The sequence below is a fragment of the Helianthus annuus genome, chromosome 5 (assembly GCF_002127325.2).
Source record: "Helianthus annuus cultivar XRQ/B chromosome 5, HanXRQr2.0-SUNRISE, whole genome shotgun sequence".
Lineage (NCBI taxonomy): Eukaryota > Viridiplantae > Streptophyta > Magnoliopsida > Asterales > Asteraceae > Helianthus > Helianthus annuus.
Window position 1 is genome coordinate 88,148,510 of NC_035437.2, and position 15,402 is coordinate 88,163,911.

The following is a 15,402-nucleotide window of genomic DNA, read 5'->3' on the forward strand; positions in this document are numbered from 1 at the left end:
TAAGAACCTTATGTATTGCATGGGTTGAACACATGTAATTTTATATATCAACCAATAAAAAGTTATATTTTGTTATATCTTTATAAATCATGTGTATTATTAAACTTTTAGACTAAACTAACAAAATAACCCAAACCACAGGGACTAAAATGACATTTAACTCTTTACATTATATTAGATTATATTTAGTGTAGTCTTTTGTTAATTTCAAGATAAATAATTTTGAAATCTAATTAAATATTTCAAAAGACTATATTATCTCTTATAGGAATTGTTTAAATTTATATTAAATTTTATTTTATTATTATCTTTTAATTAATATTAATTATAATTAAGTAGGAGATAGAGATGAGAAAAATAAAAAATAGATGGCTCCAATGAATGACATGTGTCCCTCCATTGGTTTCTTTTATTATATAGTACTAGCGGTAAGACCCGTGTGCAAACACGGGTCGTTTCTTAGAAACCATGCATAGCACATATTGACAGAGAGTAAAAAAATAATTAGTGCAGACTTATAAATTTGATATACACTAATGGTCAATAGGTTTATTCAACAGCAATTCCATTATGTTGATAGCAAACCACTGTTGTCTATTAACTGTTAAAAACTTTTGTTGCTTTCCAACAGACTTTCCTAAAAACTGTCATCCATTATCTCCAACAGAACTTACCAGATGGATAGATAGTAAGTATCAGATGTTAGAAAACCATGCATAACACAGATTGATAGAACATATAGATATGTGTATAGATATTGTACCAAAACGTGTTATCTATTATAACTAAAAGACAACTATAAATATGCATCATCAGTTAATATAAAAAATACATATGAGTATTTCCATTGTCCTATCCACAAAAAAAAAGTAGCACCCACCCATTGACAATGAAAGCTGTTTATAGACATAACTACATATAGAACATGTCTAAGAAGCAAAATTAGTACAACCGACGAACCAAATGTACAATCACAAACAATCATACCATGAAACTAAGAGGACTTAATCTTTGTCAAGGTATGCACAACTTTTTTTAACTTCAGCAATTGAGTAGACTTGTGAAACTCTAACGAAAGTTCATCACCCAAAGCAATATTGCAATATCTCAGATAAGAAGACCATCCAACAACAGCATAGTTGAATCCAGTATTGGTTTTTTGAGATGTTGTAAACAGTTCCTTGACTTCACATTTGAGATTCTGAATCTTGATAGGCTTAGGATTATCAGTATGCAGATCCAACGCAGAAGATACATCTGATGGCAGATGCTAAAAAAAAAGACTCCAAATAATGCCACATGGCATTGTCTCCCTCATAAATTTTATTTATATTTATTTAATAAATATCTTTTAATATTAATATTAATTAATAACCAATATATAGATATCACTTATTTTTATCCTTATCTTTATCTAAAATTAATAAATAACTTCAATTTTGCAATTTAGACTCTTTGGTTTTTTACTTTTAACCCAAAGTTTTTCATCATTTACAATTTAATCCCAACTATTTTTTATTTTCAATTTGTGTCCACCATACTTTTCATCTTTCCCAAGTTTTTTCGTTTCGTTCTAAATTTTGTGAGTTAACGCATCGCAATGTGCGTGTAAGGTTCAACAATTTTTTCATATATTTTTTTTCCCATTTGACTGGCCCGTCGCGTCACATCTATTTTTCTGCATTTGACAAGTTCGTCCAACACGCGGTCCTGGATAAACTTAGTTATTTTTTTCTATGATTTACGTTTCGGTTTAATTTCTCAGCAAGGAGCGTGCGTGATTCAAAGATTTTACGTCTGCTTGTCGTTCGCCGTTATTTTTTTCCCATTTTTATTTATTTTGTTTTTACGAACTTTTCCGGTGTTGGTGGTCGCTGACAATGGTATAGTATTGCTACTACTTAACACAGTTTTATTACGACCGCTACAACGCAGAGGCTTAATACAAGTACAATGTACAACATTAAAAAAATGATAGCGGTGGCATTAAACAAAGTATAATCTGGAAATCCATCTCCAGTGAACGTTCAGGCAAAGTCATCGGCATAACCAATAGCGGCGACATGCGTATTAACGACGACATTTTGTTTAATAGCGACGACCTCATTACCAGCAAACATGTCGCCGCTAATGCCTATAGCAACGGTTTTCAAGGCGACTTACGTCACCGCTAAAGCTGTGTTTTTTGTAGTGTTTATTGGATTCTTTGTAAACACTAATTCAATTGACATTAGTGTGTTTATTTATTTGAGTATAAACTCTATTTTTTCTTATGTTCTTAAAGTTTTTTTCTTAAATTGCATAAACTAAAAATTCTGCATAAACTAGAATAGTAAAAGTATAAAATTTGCATAAAATTAAACTGTATAACAAGTTACCACTTACCAAGTCAATGATTTCCTTTTGATTTCAGCAGCAAAATTGCAAGGCAGGGGTGGAAAGGCCGGAACCAGTGTTATCATAGCAGCAAACAACATGATTGTGGATTTTTTTTATTGAACCAGTGTTATTAGCAGCAGCAAAATAGGAGACCAGTGCGTAAAGGCTGACCAGCGACGTTTGGTTTTCTTCCAGATCCTGAGCGATGATCAGAAAGAATGTCGCCATATGTGACAACTGGCACAAAACCGGTAATTTCCGTACTACTTTATTAATTAATTATTGTCTGCAATTATGTGCTTAAACGTCAACATTATGTGTTTGCTTGCTTTAGATATGAATTCATGCATGTTTCATATTTCAAAACCGTTAGAATCTGGACTCGTTCAGGCTCTCTACTCATTCTCTAGTGGAGAATCGGTCTGAGAATGGATTTTTATCGAAGAGACGACCGATTCACGGGTTGAATATGAAACTCCGACAAGAACAATTGATTCTAATCGAAAGGGGTGATTCTCGTCCGATCGAACGAGCTGGACTTGATGTGATTTCCGTTGTTTAACACACCGTTATGCCGTCTCCGTCAAATCGCAAACTTTTTAACTTAACTGATTTTACAAAGTTTTCAAACAAACAGTTGCTCGATCGAATAGCCATCCGATCGTTTTGATTTCTCTTTCGTTGACCTTCATGAAGCTAGGAATACCGATTATGGCTTTTTGTGACTCCGGGGAGGACGACGAATCGAGGATTTGCGCTCATCCTCCAGTAGAGGGTTCCTCAAATGCCCAACTCAATTTGGACTTAACTCTGCGTCCGCCGGGACCAACAGCAAGGACGACCATCCGATTGAATGACTATTCGACTAGGTGACTTGTAATCTCAACACTTAATCAATTTCGCAAAACTTCAAAGAATATCAGCTTTCAATCGAACAACCATCCGATCGAAAGGCCATCCGATCGAATGACTTTATTCATACTACAACGAAAACTTCAAAAGTTCAACGTTTTACAATACACATGCTCAGTCGAATGACCATCCGACCGAACAGTTATCCGGACGGTCATCCGATCAAACCACCATCCGATCAAACATCTCACTCGACGCACCGTTATACGCTGTTCAACGCTTACGTTATCATTCTGTGATCAGGCTAATCTCTCAAGCGATCCCTTCGATCCAAGACTGTGTTTATTTACTAAACACGATATGTGAGTATACTCGAACCCTTTTTGCTTAATGCACTTTTGGGTGTTACATACGTTACCTATATAAAATCACATCGACACACAACGCAAACACTTTTATACGCTAACCGCTTTCGCATGTTATACGTGTTATTCGATGAATGCTTGTATGTTATGTTTACACAGTGATTGTTGCCTGACACCTTAGCAACGATAGTACTACAGTAGAAACTCTATAAAATATACACTTGGGACCACCAAAATTTATTAATTAAAAGAGTTATTAATTAATCAATAAATTAATAATTATTAATTTATATATTAATTAATATTTTGTTAATTTATAGTAGAATACTTAGTTTACAAACACCTTTCAAGCTTCCACTTAATTATTGTATACAATGCATGTATATCAAATGAACGGCCCAATTTGAAGTTCTTACCATGAACGGCCCAATTGATTTCAACAAAAAACAAAAGACAATTGAGTCATTTTTCAAGAAACCTTCATATATCATTCATGTAATATGCTATATATAAGGAATTATTAATTTATATTTTATATGGGGCCTAAAGAAATTATCAAAAATGTATTATCTTATAATTTTAGCGAATTATTAATTTAGCACCCTATCCCCGAGTCGGGACCGGCAAAAAATATTATCTTAGAGAGTTTATTAAATAATCGAGTATTAATTTATTGAGTTTCTACTGTATAGTTTGGACTCAGCACCTGTCGTGGACAGGGGTTGTTAAGGGTTTTTACTTCACGTGTCACAGTGGTGATATGTGTTGCGCATTCTACAACTCATAGTCATGTCTGTGCATATGTCATTGTCGATAGCTTACTTGCTTCACATTTCTACGTGTCACATGCTGGTTATGCGTAAACCGCTTTCACTATACTATATGTTATTAAACTTGTGTACTCACCTTTACACTATGTGTATTGACTTTATTTTAACGTATGTGACGGGTGTCTAGGATGCTAGGATTGCTGAACTTTTGTGGAATCAAGTTAGGTGGTCTAGAAACCCCCGAATAAATTATGAGTTGTCGGAACTGTTTTTTGTCTTTGAGAACAATATCTTTAATAACTGCTTTTACATTATATGTTGATGGTATGGGACGTTAACACTTAAATATAATGTCATTAATAGTTGTTGTGGATTCTCTTGGACAATCTGTTTCGCTCAGTGCCTCACCTTGATGTTTCCGCCATCGGTTGGGGTGTGACAGATTGGTATCAGAGCCATAACTATAGGTAATTAGGAAAGACTCGACCTAGTCCGGGTCCGATGTCTTAGAATTGACCTAGTCTATAGTCTAAGTACCAACAGACCGCCTTGTGCAAGCCCAGTAGGGGTTTTACACGAGCCTATTTCTGTTACCCTCTCGAACTCACTCTTGCGCGAACACCGCGTACTACAGCTTCACGCGAAGCCAGCTTTTCCTAAGGCTGGAACACTACATGGCCTTTCCTAAGGCTAGAAACACACACGTTTTCGAAAACACTCACATATCGCAATCGAGTGATTGGTCGAGATTAGGTGTGAAACCGCAAACTCTCGATTAGATCAGTCGCTCGACGCGCATTTTTACTATAAACACTAGAATTTGCGTTGAGCCAGGAGTGAAATCCACATCTCGATGAAATTCTCCCTCTATATCTCGTGGTTTTACCATACTATCAGGAATAAAGTTGTTTAAGTTAGGAGTGACACCCACATCTTAATGACTAGTTCCGCTCTCTATTTTGGTTTTACAAAACTCTCACCAAAGTCTCGATGGATCCCAACGACTCAAGTTACGTAGTAACCGAAAGGATGCGTGTCGTTCACCATCTGTCGGTGAGAGAGCACAGTCTATTAGGCCAAAGCGTGTACTCGAAGTTGTTGAGGATAGTCGAATCACTTTGGGTAGTCGAGGTCTAACACCCAGGACAATCTATTTTCAGCGCCTGCGGGACGATCCCGCTGACACCGTGAATTGTCGATTTTATGTGTTTTATGTGGTTTTATATGTTTAATTATTTATGTGTTTCGATTTTGGAGACTATAGGCTTTTCCACCCTTCGCTTTGATAAACGCACACAACTCGCACTGCACATCTATCTCAACACGCTAACAAATCGCATGCTATGATACTCGCCCTCGCTACTCTCGAACTCGCACTCACAACTCTCACTCGCAATTGCTACTTGGAATGATAGGTGAATACGTACAATATATGTAGATGAATACGTGCAAAGTATAGTTGAATACGTGCTTCTATGCTCTACGTGTTTCTGTGCTTATGTGTTTATGTGCCTATGTGGATTATGTGCCTACATGATTATGTGCCTACATGATTATGTGCCTATGTGTTAGACGTGTTCCCGTGCTTTACATAAAGTAGCTCATGGTAATATGATAGATTATACTCGATTTAATCGAAATCGCGTCTGAATCCTATGACCATGTCTGTTGTAGATAATGTCGTCATTTGGATCCCATACTTCTCGCGCTACCCGCCGCAACCACGTTGACAAACGCATCGCATCGCTAGTCGCCAGGGAAAAGGCCAAGGTCATTCCGCAAATCGTCAGCGAAATCAATGAAGTCGGTAGCAAGACCTCTAAGGAATCTAAGAGCGATTCCCCGAAAGCTACTTTTAGCTTCAAGCAGTTCAAGGCCTGTGGCCCCAAAGACTTCACTGGTGAAAACGGGCCCAACGCCATGTTTCAGTGGTTTGACTCGATTGAAGTCACTCTTCGTCAAAGCGGATGACCAGACCACCTTCGCACTGTTAATGTAACTGGGGTCTTCCAGGGTAGGGCACTAGACTGGGGGATTGCTGAACGAAATAGGCGAGGAAACGACGCAACCTATGGGCTTTCTTGGGAGGAATTGAAGGAAATCATGATGAAAGAATTATGTCCCCCGCATGATTCCAGAAGCTGGAAAACGAGTTTTGGAACATCAGGCAAGAAGGTGGCGACAATTCTGGTCTTACTGCTCGCTTTAAGCAGCTAAGCATCATTTGTCCTGGCCAAGTCTCAACTCCCGACATCACAATCTGTAACACTCTAATCTGTTTTGATTAATATCTTAATAAACTCAGAAAATTAGGTCCCAGTTTTTTTTACATAGAACTTATACGTCTGGGTTAACCAACAAACCAGACGATAGACATAACAAATGTTGGAGATGTTGTCTTCAGCCCAGCCATTAAGGCTAGCCAAGAATTAGAGAGAAGAAGGGAAAGGGTTCGGCCGACCCTAACGCTAATGGGCTTTAAGTGTTTTAGGTCCAGTTGTTTAGTTACTTGTTTAGCAAGGGACTAACCCTAATTCTAGCCTATAAATATATCTCTTGTACTTGTAATCATTATCACTCAATAAAATACAAACCCTAGTTGCCCCCGTGGACGTAGGTTACACACTGTGACCGAACCACGTAAATCTCGTGTCTACTTTTCTTATTGCTTTCGTTTATTGATCGTGTGTATGTGATCTAAATTCCTAAGAACTGGTATCAGAGCTCGGGCTCTTGATCAAGAACACACACCAACCGCCTTCCACCTCCTGCCTCCAGCCGCCGCCGCAAACCCTAATTAGGGTTTCGCCGCCGCCACCTAGCCGCCGCTAGGGTTTCCACGCCGACACCCACCGACCCGCTGCAGTTTCGCAGCTTTGCTCCAGGGCAACCAGGTACCGCCGCCGCCACCTAACCCAGATTAGGGTTTTGCCAGCCACCGCCTACCATCTTGCCGGAACCGCAGAACCGCCGCTGCCCCTAACCAGATTAGGGTTTCCAGCCGCTGCCGTTCAAACAGAAGGGTTTCTTTACCGATTTTCGCTGCTGCGTTTTTCGGATTTCCTGCACGTTTTTTGAGGTCAAATTTCAGGGTTGTTTTTTTCAGTTTATTCTCTCACGATTCTCTGGTTAGTTTTTGTTATTCAGCAAAGATGTCTGATGATGGAAAAGTCAGAATTGAGAAGTTTGATGGGAAGAATTTCGGATGGTGGAAGATGCAAATCAAGGATTTGCTGATACAGAAGGATCTGGATGCAGCCTTAGAGCCTCCTCCTACACCTGTAACGGATAAGTGGACAGCCATTGACAAGAAAGCTATGTCAATTATCAGGCTCACTCTTTCTATGAATGTTGGCTATAATATTTCGGAACAAACCTCAGCACGAGGAATCATAGAGGGTTTGTCAAATATGTACGAGAAGCCGTCTCCTGCCAATAAGGTGTTTTTGATACGGGAGTTAGTCAACACCCGCATGAAAGAGGGAAGTTTTGTTATTGAGCATATTAATTTGTTTAATTCTCACTTGTCTCGTTTGAATTCAGTAAAATTCAAGATAGATGATGAACTACAAGCATGCCTGCTCTTGTCCTCATTACCTGACAGTTGGTCAGGAACTATTACTGCAGTCACTGGGGCAGTTGAGACCCTCACTTTTGCTAAAGTACGTGACTTGATATTGAATGAGGACTCAAGAAGGAGGAATTCTGGAGAGACAAGTTCGTTGCTCAGTACCGAGGGGAGAGGGAGAAGTAATAATAGAGGTGGAAATAGAGTAAGGTCAAAGTCAAAACGACGAAGCAAGTCAAGACCAGCAAAACTGAGAAAAGACATACAGTGCTGGAACTGTGATGAACATGGGCACTTTAGAAGTCAGTGTACTAAACCTCATAGAGACAAAAAGGAGGTGAATGCTACCACAGCCTCAGATTCAGAGGATGCCCTTATTTGCTGTGTCGAAAATACTGTTGAAAACTGGATTATGGATTTAGGAGCATCGTTTCAGGCTACTTCTAGCACAAAGAAGATGAAGAATCTACGAACAAGTAACTTTGGTAAAGTTCGTTTGGCTAATAATCACAGTCTTGATATTAAAGGAGTTGGAGACATAGACTTAAAAACACCATTGGGAACCATTTAGACCTTGAAGAATGTTGATGCGTGTGTAGTGTAATATATTTTTGATGTATATTTTAAGCCCTTTTTACACTTTTAGCCAAGTTTTAAATTTATAAAACACGATATTTACTAATACTACACACACATATGGGCAAGTGCACCCATCGTAGACGTAGTATAGTGTTGGTAAGATACCGAGGTCGTCCAAGGACACAAGAGCTTTTAGTACCGGTTTATCCTCAACGTCTAATCAAATCAAAATGTTAGAAAAGATTTTTAAACTAAGAGAAATAAAAACTAACTAAATGCTGAAAAATAAAATAAAAATAAAAACAGATAGACAAGATGAATCACTTGGATCCGACTCGTGTATTAGTATAACCTTTGATTATTTTCGCACTTTTGCACTTGTTTAAGAGATTATCTTAGTTATTGTAGTAGGCCCCTCTTTTGAAGGCGACGTTACCCTCAACCCAGTAGTTTGAGTTAGCAAGGATACAATCCTAAAGGGTTGGATTATTGGAAGATAATGAATTAAGTTATTAATGCAAATTATGGTAGGCCCCGCTTTTAGCGGTGACGTTACCCTCGACTAAGTAGTCTGAGTCAGCAGGGATACAGTCCTAAATAGCCGGGTTATAGTATTAATAGTAGTTAACTTATGAGGGGGTCAAAAAGTTTGGATCCCCGCCATCCAATACCTATGGGCATTGAAAGAGATCCTACTAAAATTGACCCAGGTTCCTTGCAGGACCTCTAAACGCTGAACAAGGGCAAGACCCTTACCAAACCGTTCCCTTAACCCCCGACCAGGTAGCCAACATACCTCCATATAGATCGTGGAGATATGAATGGTGAAAATCTTTTATTTTATATAGACAGTAAAATAATGCCAAGACACCACGGACAAACGATAAGGAAAGATCACCTTCAACATAAGCAACTAGTTATTAAAGTCATTAATACAAAACCAAATAAAAAGTGCAAAAGATTGAAAATAAAAAGTATTATACTAAACACTTGTCTTCACCAAGTGATGTAAGAGACTTAGGCAAACATGGCCTTGATTGTCATGAACTCTTACGATCAATCTTGGATTCCGAGACGACTCACACACTCTATGATGGACAATGGATGATGGTGGTGGATGATGGTGCTATGGTGGTGGTGGGTGGTGGATGAAGTGTGAGAGAGGTGGTGTGCCAAGGGATGAGTTGCAATGAAACCAAGCACTCCTATTTATAGGCTGAACAGAAGCCTGTGCATGGCCCCGTGTCCGCTGGGCACGACCCCGTGTCCGTCTGACACTCTCTCTCTTCATTAATTGTAATTCACAATTACAATAAATGCGCCTGCAGTACTCTGACCACGCCCCCGTGTCCGCTGGGCACGGCCCCGTGGTGGGCAACAGAAGCTTCTATCACTTTTGTCTTTTCTGCCAGGGCTGACCATCCTGGACACGGCCCCGTGCTCGCTGAGCACGACCCCGTGTTGAGCTGGACACGCCCCGTGTTGAGCTGGGCACTGCCCCGTGTTCAGCTGGGCACAGCCCCTTGCTCAGCTGGGCACAGCCCCATGCTCAGCTGGGCACAGCCCCATGCTCAGCTTTCTTCTTGTTTTTGCTTTGGGAGATGCTGTCGAGGAGTCGGGCATGCCACGTTTCTTCCTTTTCTTTGTATTTATGTTGGATTTGGCTGCATTTTTGCTTCTTTTGTTCATTTATGCTCTTTTAACCCTGAAAATACAAAAGGAAGACAAAAGCACACTTTTTCCAACATTAGTACTTAAAAAGTGTTAGTTTTATGCCTCATTTGATGTAATTTATATGTTGTATTTTACACACATCAAATACCCCACACTTGAATCTTTGCTTGTCCTCAAGCAAAACTCTTTAATATGTGGCTTACACTCCCAAATGGAATGGGTAGAAGAGAAGGTTTTGGGCTTGTTTTGAGTGTCGGGAATCCAAGATCTTTATTGGGTTTTATTTTTATACTATTTACAATCCTATTCGTTATGATTTATTTAGAACGTTTCATAAGATAAATTACTTATTAGGGCATAGCATGCCTTTTTAAAATTTCATTTATATACAAGTTCACATACCTCACGGGGGATCACTCAACACTCGGCCGAAGGTGTATTTTTAGTGAATCACTCGAGAGCGGCATGGAACTTATTCCTACCATAAGCTTGCCAAGCAATCAATCCTCCTCCTTTTTAACTTTATACCTTTGTAAATATTAAGAGGACTTTTTGGGTGAAGGGTTAGGCTTGGGCTAAAGGTGGGTGGTTGGGTTAGTGGTTAGTAAAAGGGCGAAAAGCGTCGGTTTTCGTAAGACCTTTTTTTTGACTTTTTATTTTAATGAAGCAATTTTTTCAAACAAAGTTCTTTTTGATAACCTTGTTTGTTTATTTCTTTTGGCTTCATTATTATCATCATTTTTCTCTTTTTTTTGATAAGGAAGTCATAAGAAAAACCGCGCTTTGTTACTAAAATAAAGGGATTAAAATGAAAAATGGGTTTTGGTGGGAAAAAGGGTGTTTGTTTTGGGTTAATAAATGAAAAGGTTTAGGCTCAAAGGGGTTAACTAGGGGGATTTTGGGTGGGTGGTAAAAAAAAAAGAAAAATAATGGTGTAGAAATAAAAAGGGGTTAGTCCTAATGCCTCCATCATTTACTTACTTGGGTTTAAGTTGGTAAGGACGGGGAATGTATCGTCGTGGCAAGTTCTAGAGTCGTAAGAAACCAAGCGGCTATTCACACAAGAAACGAAAAATGAGCATTTAGTTTAAAGATATGTATTTGTATGCTCAATAAAGGCTTAAAACTCACTTTTTGTGGGAATGGGTTTTTATGTGATCAAGTATATATAATCAAATTTTAACTAGATTTGTCATGCCGTTTCATAATTTTATTATGTTGGTTCTTTTTATCACGACGCTATCGGTTGTAAATTTGTAAAAATATAACCTTTTTAGAACTTGTTATTCCCAAATTAAACCAATACAAGTAAAAAAAAATGAAAAGTTTTTGAAAAAATTTGGGGTGTTTAGCGGTTCCAATAGAGTTTTGTGTAAGGCTTGTAATTAGGACTTGCAAAATTCAAGGTTTTAGCATCCCCCCACACTTAAATTACACATTGTCTTCAATGTGTCCCAAAAATAAGTTTTTCGGTTGATTAAAATGTGTAAAAGTGGGTTAAACACAAGATTTTATGTTACTGGGTAGCTGAACACGGGGTGGTGTTGGCTGAGCACGGCCCTGTGTCCAGACTGCCAGTACCAAAAGTAAAAAGAAGGCTGGGCACGGGGGCGTGTTCAATGAGCACGGCCCCGTGTCCAGGTACCTGAACTGGGCATTTCTGCAAATTTTTGGGCACGGGGGCGTGTTGGGTTGAGCACGACCCCGTGCTGAACTTGCTGTAATGAAGAAAAATTGTCGAGAGGCTCTGTTTTCGTGCATGGGGTGTTGGTTCAAGCTTCCCTTAGTATCCTTCACCATCCCGAGTGTGTTTTATTCCTGCAAATTAAAGCTAAACTAGAAAGCATAAAAGTTAAACTAATCTAAAACTAAGGATAGTTCCGCGGAATGCCTCCGTGGTGCGCCACGTTTATAAGGGTCCTTGGCTAGACCCTACTTATCGGGTGGTTCTGGCTCATCTTCAATTAGGGGGTCATTATTGCCAAAAGGATATTTCATTGAGCGCTCAAGATCTATGCTCCTTTTGAATGCCCCTAATTGAAGAGGTAGATTATTAAACTTCCGGTTTTTCAAAGCTTCATGAGTTTTTACAAAAGGTCGTCCCAACACAAGAGGAGCGTCATCAAGGATGACAAAGTCTGTTGGGATTACCGTTTGATTTGTTTGGACCAAGACATCCTCAACTATATCGATTGATTTTATTACTTTCCGATCGGATAGAAAAATGGGTATTTGAAGTGGAGCAAAATCACTAATACTTAATTTTTCAAAAATGTAGTTAGGCATTATGTTAACACAAAGATCTTTATCAATGGTGATATTACTAATAAAGGAATTTTGAAAGAAACATGGAACCGATGTAATGTTAATTTCAAAAGGGTCTTCTTTTATTAGCGAAGTTTGATCATTAGTTAACTTAACACTTACCATTTCTTCAATTTTAATGTTAGTGTTTAACTCTTTTAAAAACTTAGCATGAGTGGTTATTAAACAATGATTTTCAAAAGAAGGTGACAAGAGATTAATTTCTTCAAAATTAGACTCTTCTTGAAATTTAACGTTATCAGCCTCACCTCTTTCGTTGTTTAACTCATGTGTCGGTTTTTCACTTATTTGTTCTTCCATTTTTACATTTTCAACTATCTCCACGTTATTATTACAATTTAATTCTTCTCTTGCGCGAGACTCCTCTTCCCTTGCGCGAGATTCTTTTAGGCAACGTTCGATAGTTTTAATGTGTTCTAATATCCTATCGGTCACTTCGGTGATAGAGAAAGGATTGGGATCCTCGAAGCTTGAATCCGGTTGTTCGATCCTTGGTTCCTCATAGTACCCATATGAAGTAGATGGTTCACACCATTGTCCTTCATTGTAAGCATATGATGGATAAGGGTCGTAATTTTGTTCTTCATAGTACTCATATGAGGTGGGTTGTTCACAGCATGGTTCCTCATAATAAGTATATGAAGGTGGTGGCTCATATCTTGACTCCTAGAAGTATGAGTATGAAGGCTCATACCATGGTTCATCAAAATATGAGTATGAGGGAGGAGGTTCATACCTTTGGTCTTCATAGGATGTGTATGAAGTTGATGGCTCGTACCTGGGCTCCTCATAATGGTTGTATGAAGTTGATGGTTGAAACAAGTTACCATATTGTACCGAGTGCGGGTTACCACAATTAGTGCAATAGTTTCTCATATAATCATCCTCCTCATAGGTGTAGTTGTAACCTCCTGAGTATTGATCCATAGGGATCACTCAACAGACCACAACTGAGTCTCGGGACCAGAAAACAAAAATAAAGGTGGAAACAGAAGGCTGGACACGACCCCGTGTTGGGTGAACACGGCCCCGTGTTCAAGATCTGTATCTGGGCGTTTTAATTAAAGTTACTGGTCTCGTTGGACACGGGGGCGTGTTCAGAGAACACGGCCCCGTGTTCAGACTCTGTATCTGGGTATCTAACTAAAAATGTGCAGCACGGGGGCGTGTTCAGTGAGCACGGCCCCGTGTTCAGGCTACTGTAAATGCAAACTAAACTAAAATGCAGAAAAATATGCGCGCATTTTAAAAAGGTTTTGAAAAACTGATTAGGCCATCGATTTTAAGCTTTCTTAAAATCCTTGTGTCCCCGGCAACGACGCCAAAAACTTGATGCGTGTGTAGTGTAATATATTTTTGATGTATATTTTAAGCCCTTTTTACACTTTTAGCCAAGTTTTAAATTTATAAAACACGATATTTACTAACACTAAACACACATATGGGCAAGTGCACCCATCGTAGACGTAGTATAGTGTTGGTAAGATACCGAGGTCGTCCAAGGACACAAGAGCTTTTAGTACCGGTTTATCCTCAACGTCTAATCAAATCAAAATGTTAGAAAAGATTTTTAAACTAAGAGAAATAAAAACTAACTAAATGCTGAAAAATAAAATAAAAATAAAGACAGATAGACAAGATGAATCACTTGGATCCGACTCGTGTATTAGTATAACCTTTGATTATTTTCGCACTTTTGCACTTGTTTAAGAGATTATCTTAGTTATTGTAGTAGGCCCCTCTTTTGAAGGCGACGTTACCCTCAACCCAGTAGTTTGAGTCAGCAAGGATACAATCCTAAAGGGTTGGATTATTAGAAGATAATGAATTAAGTTATTAATGCAAATTATGGTAGGCCCCGCTTTTGGCGGTGACGTTACCCTCGACTAAGTAGTCTGAGTCAGCAGGGATACAGTCCTAAATAGCCGGGTTATAGTATTAATAGTAGTTAACTTATGAGGGGGTCAAAGAGTTTGGATCTCCGCCATCCAATACCTATGGGCATTGAAGGAGATCCTACTAAAATTGACCCAGGTCCCTTGCAGGACCTCTAAACGCTGAACAAGGGCAAGACCCTTACCAAACCGTTCCCTTAACCCCCGACCAGCTAGCCAACATACCTCCATATAGACCGTGGAGATATGAATGGTGAAAATCTTTTATTTTATATAGACAGTAAAATAATGACAAGACACCACGGACAAACGATAAGGAAAGATCACCTTCAACATAAGCAATTAGTTATTAAAGTCATTAATACAAAACCAAATAAAAAGTGCAAAAGATTGAAAATTAAAAAGTATTATACTAAACACTTGTCTTCACCAAGTGATGTAAGAGACTTAGGCAAACATGGCCTTGATTGTCAATAACTCTTACGATCAATCTTGGATCCCGAGACGACTCACACACTCTATGATGGACAATGGATGATGGTGGTGGATGATGGTATTATGGTGGTGGTGGGTGGTGGATGAAGTGTGAGAGAGGTGGTGTGCCAAGGGATGAGTTGCAATGAAACCAAGCACTCCTATTTATAGGCTGAACAGAAGCCTGGGCACAGCCCCGTGTCCGCTGGGCACGGCCCCGTGTCCGTCTGACACTCTCTCTCTTCATTAATTGTAATTCGCAATTACAATAAATGCGCCTGCAGTACTCTGACCACGCCCCCGTGTCCGCTGGGCACGGCCCCGTGGTGGGCAACAGAAGCTTCTATCACTTTTGTCTTTTCTGCCAGGGCTGACCATCCTGGACACGGCCCCGTGCTCGCTGAGCACGGCCCCGTGTTGAGCTGGACACGCCCAGTGTTGAGCTGGGCACTGCCCCGTGTTCTGCTGGGCACAGCCCCATGCTCAGCTGGGCACAGCCCCATGCTCAGCTTTCTTCTTGT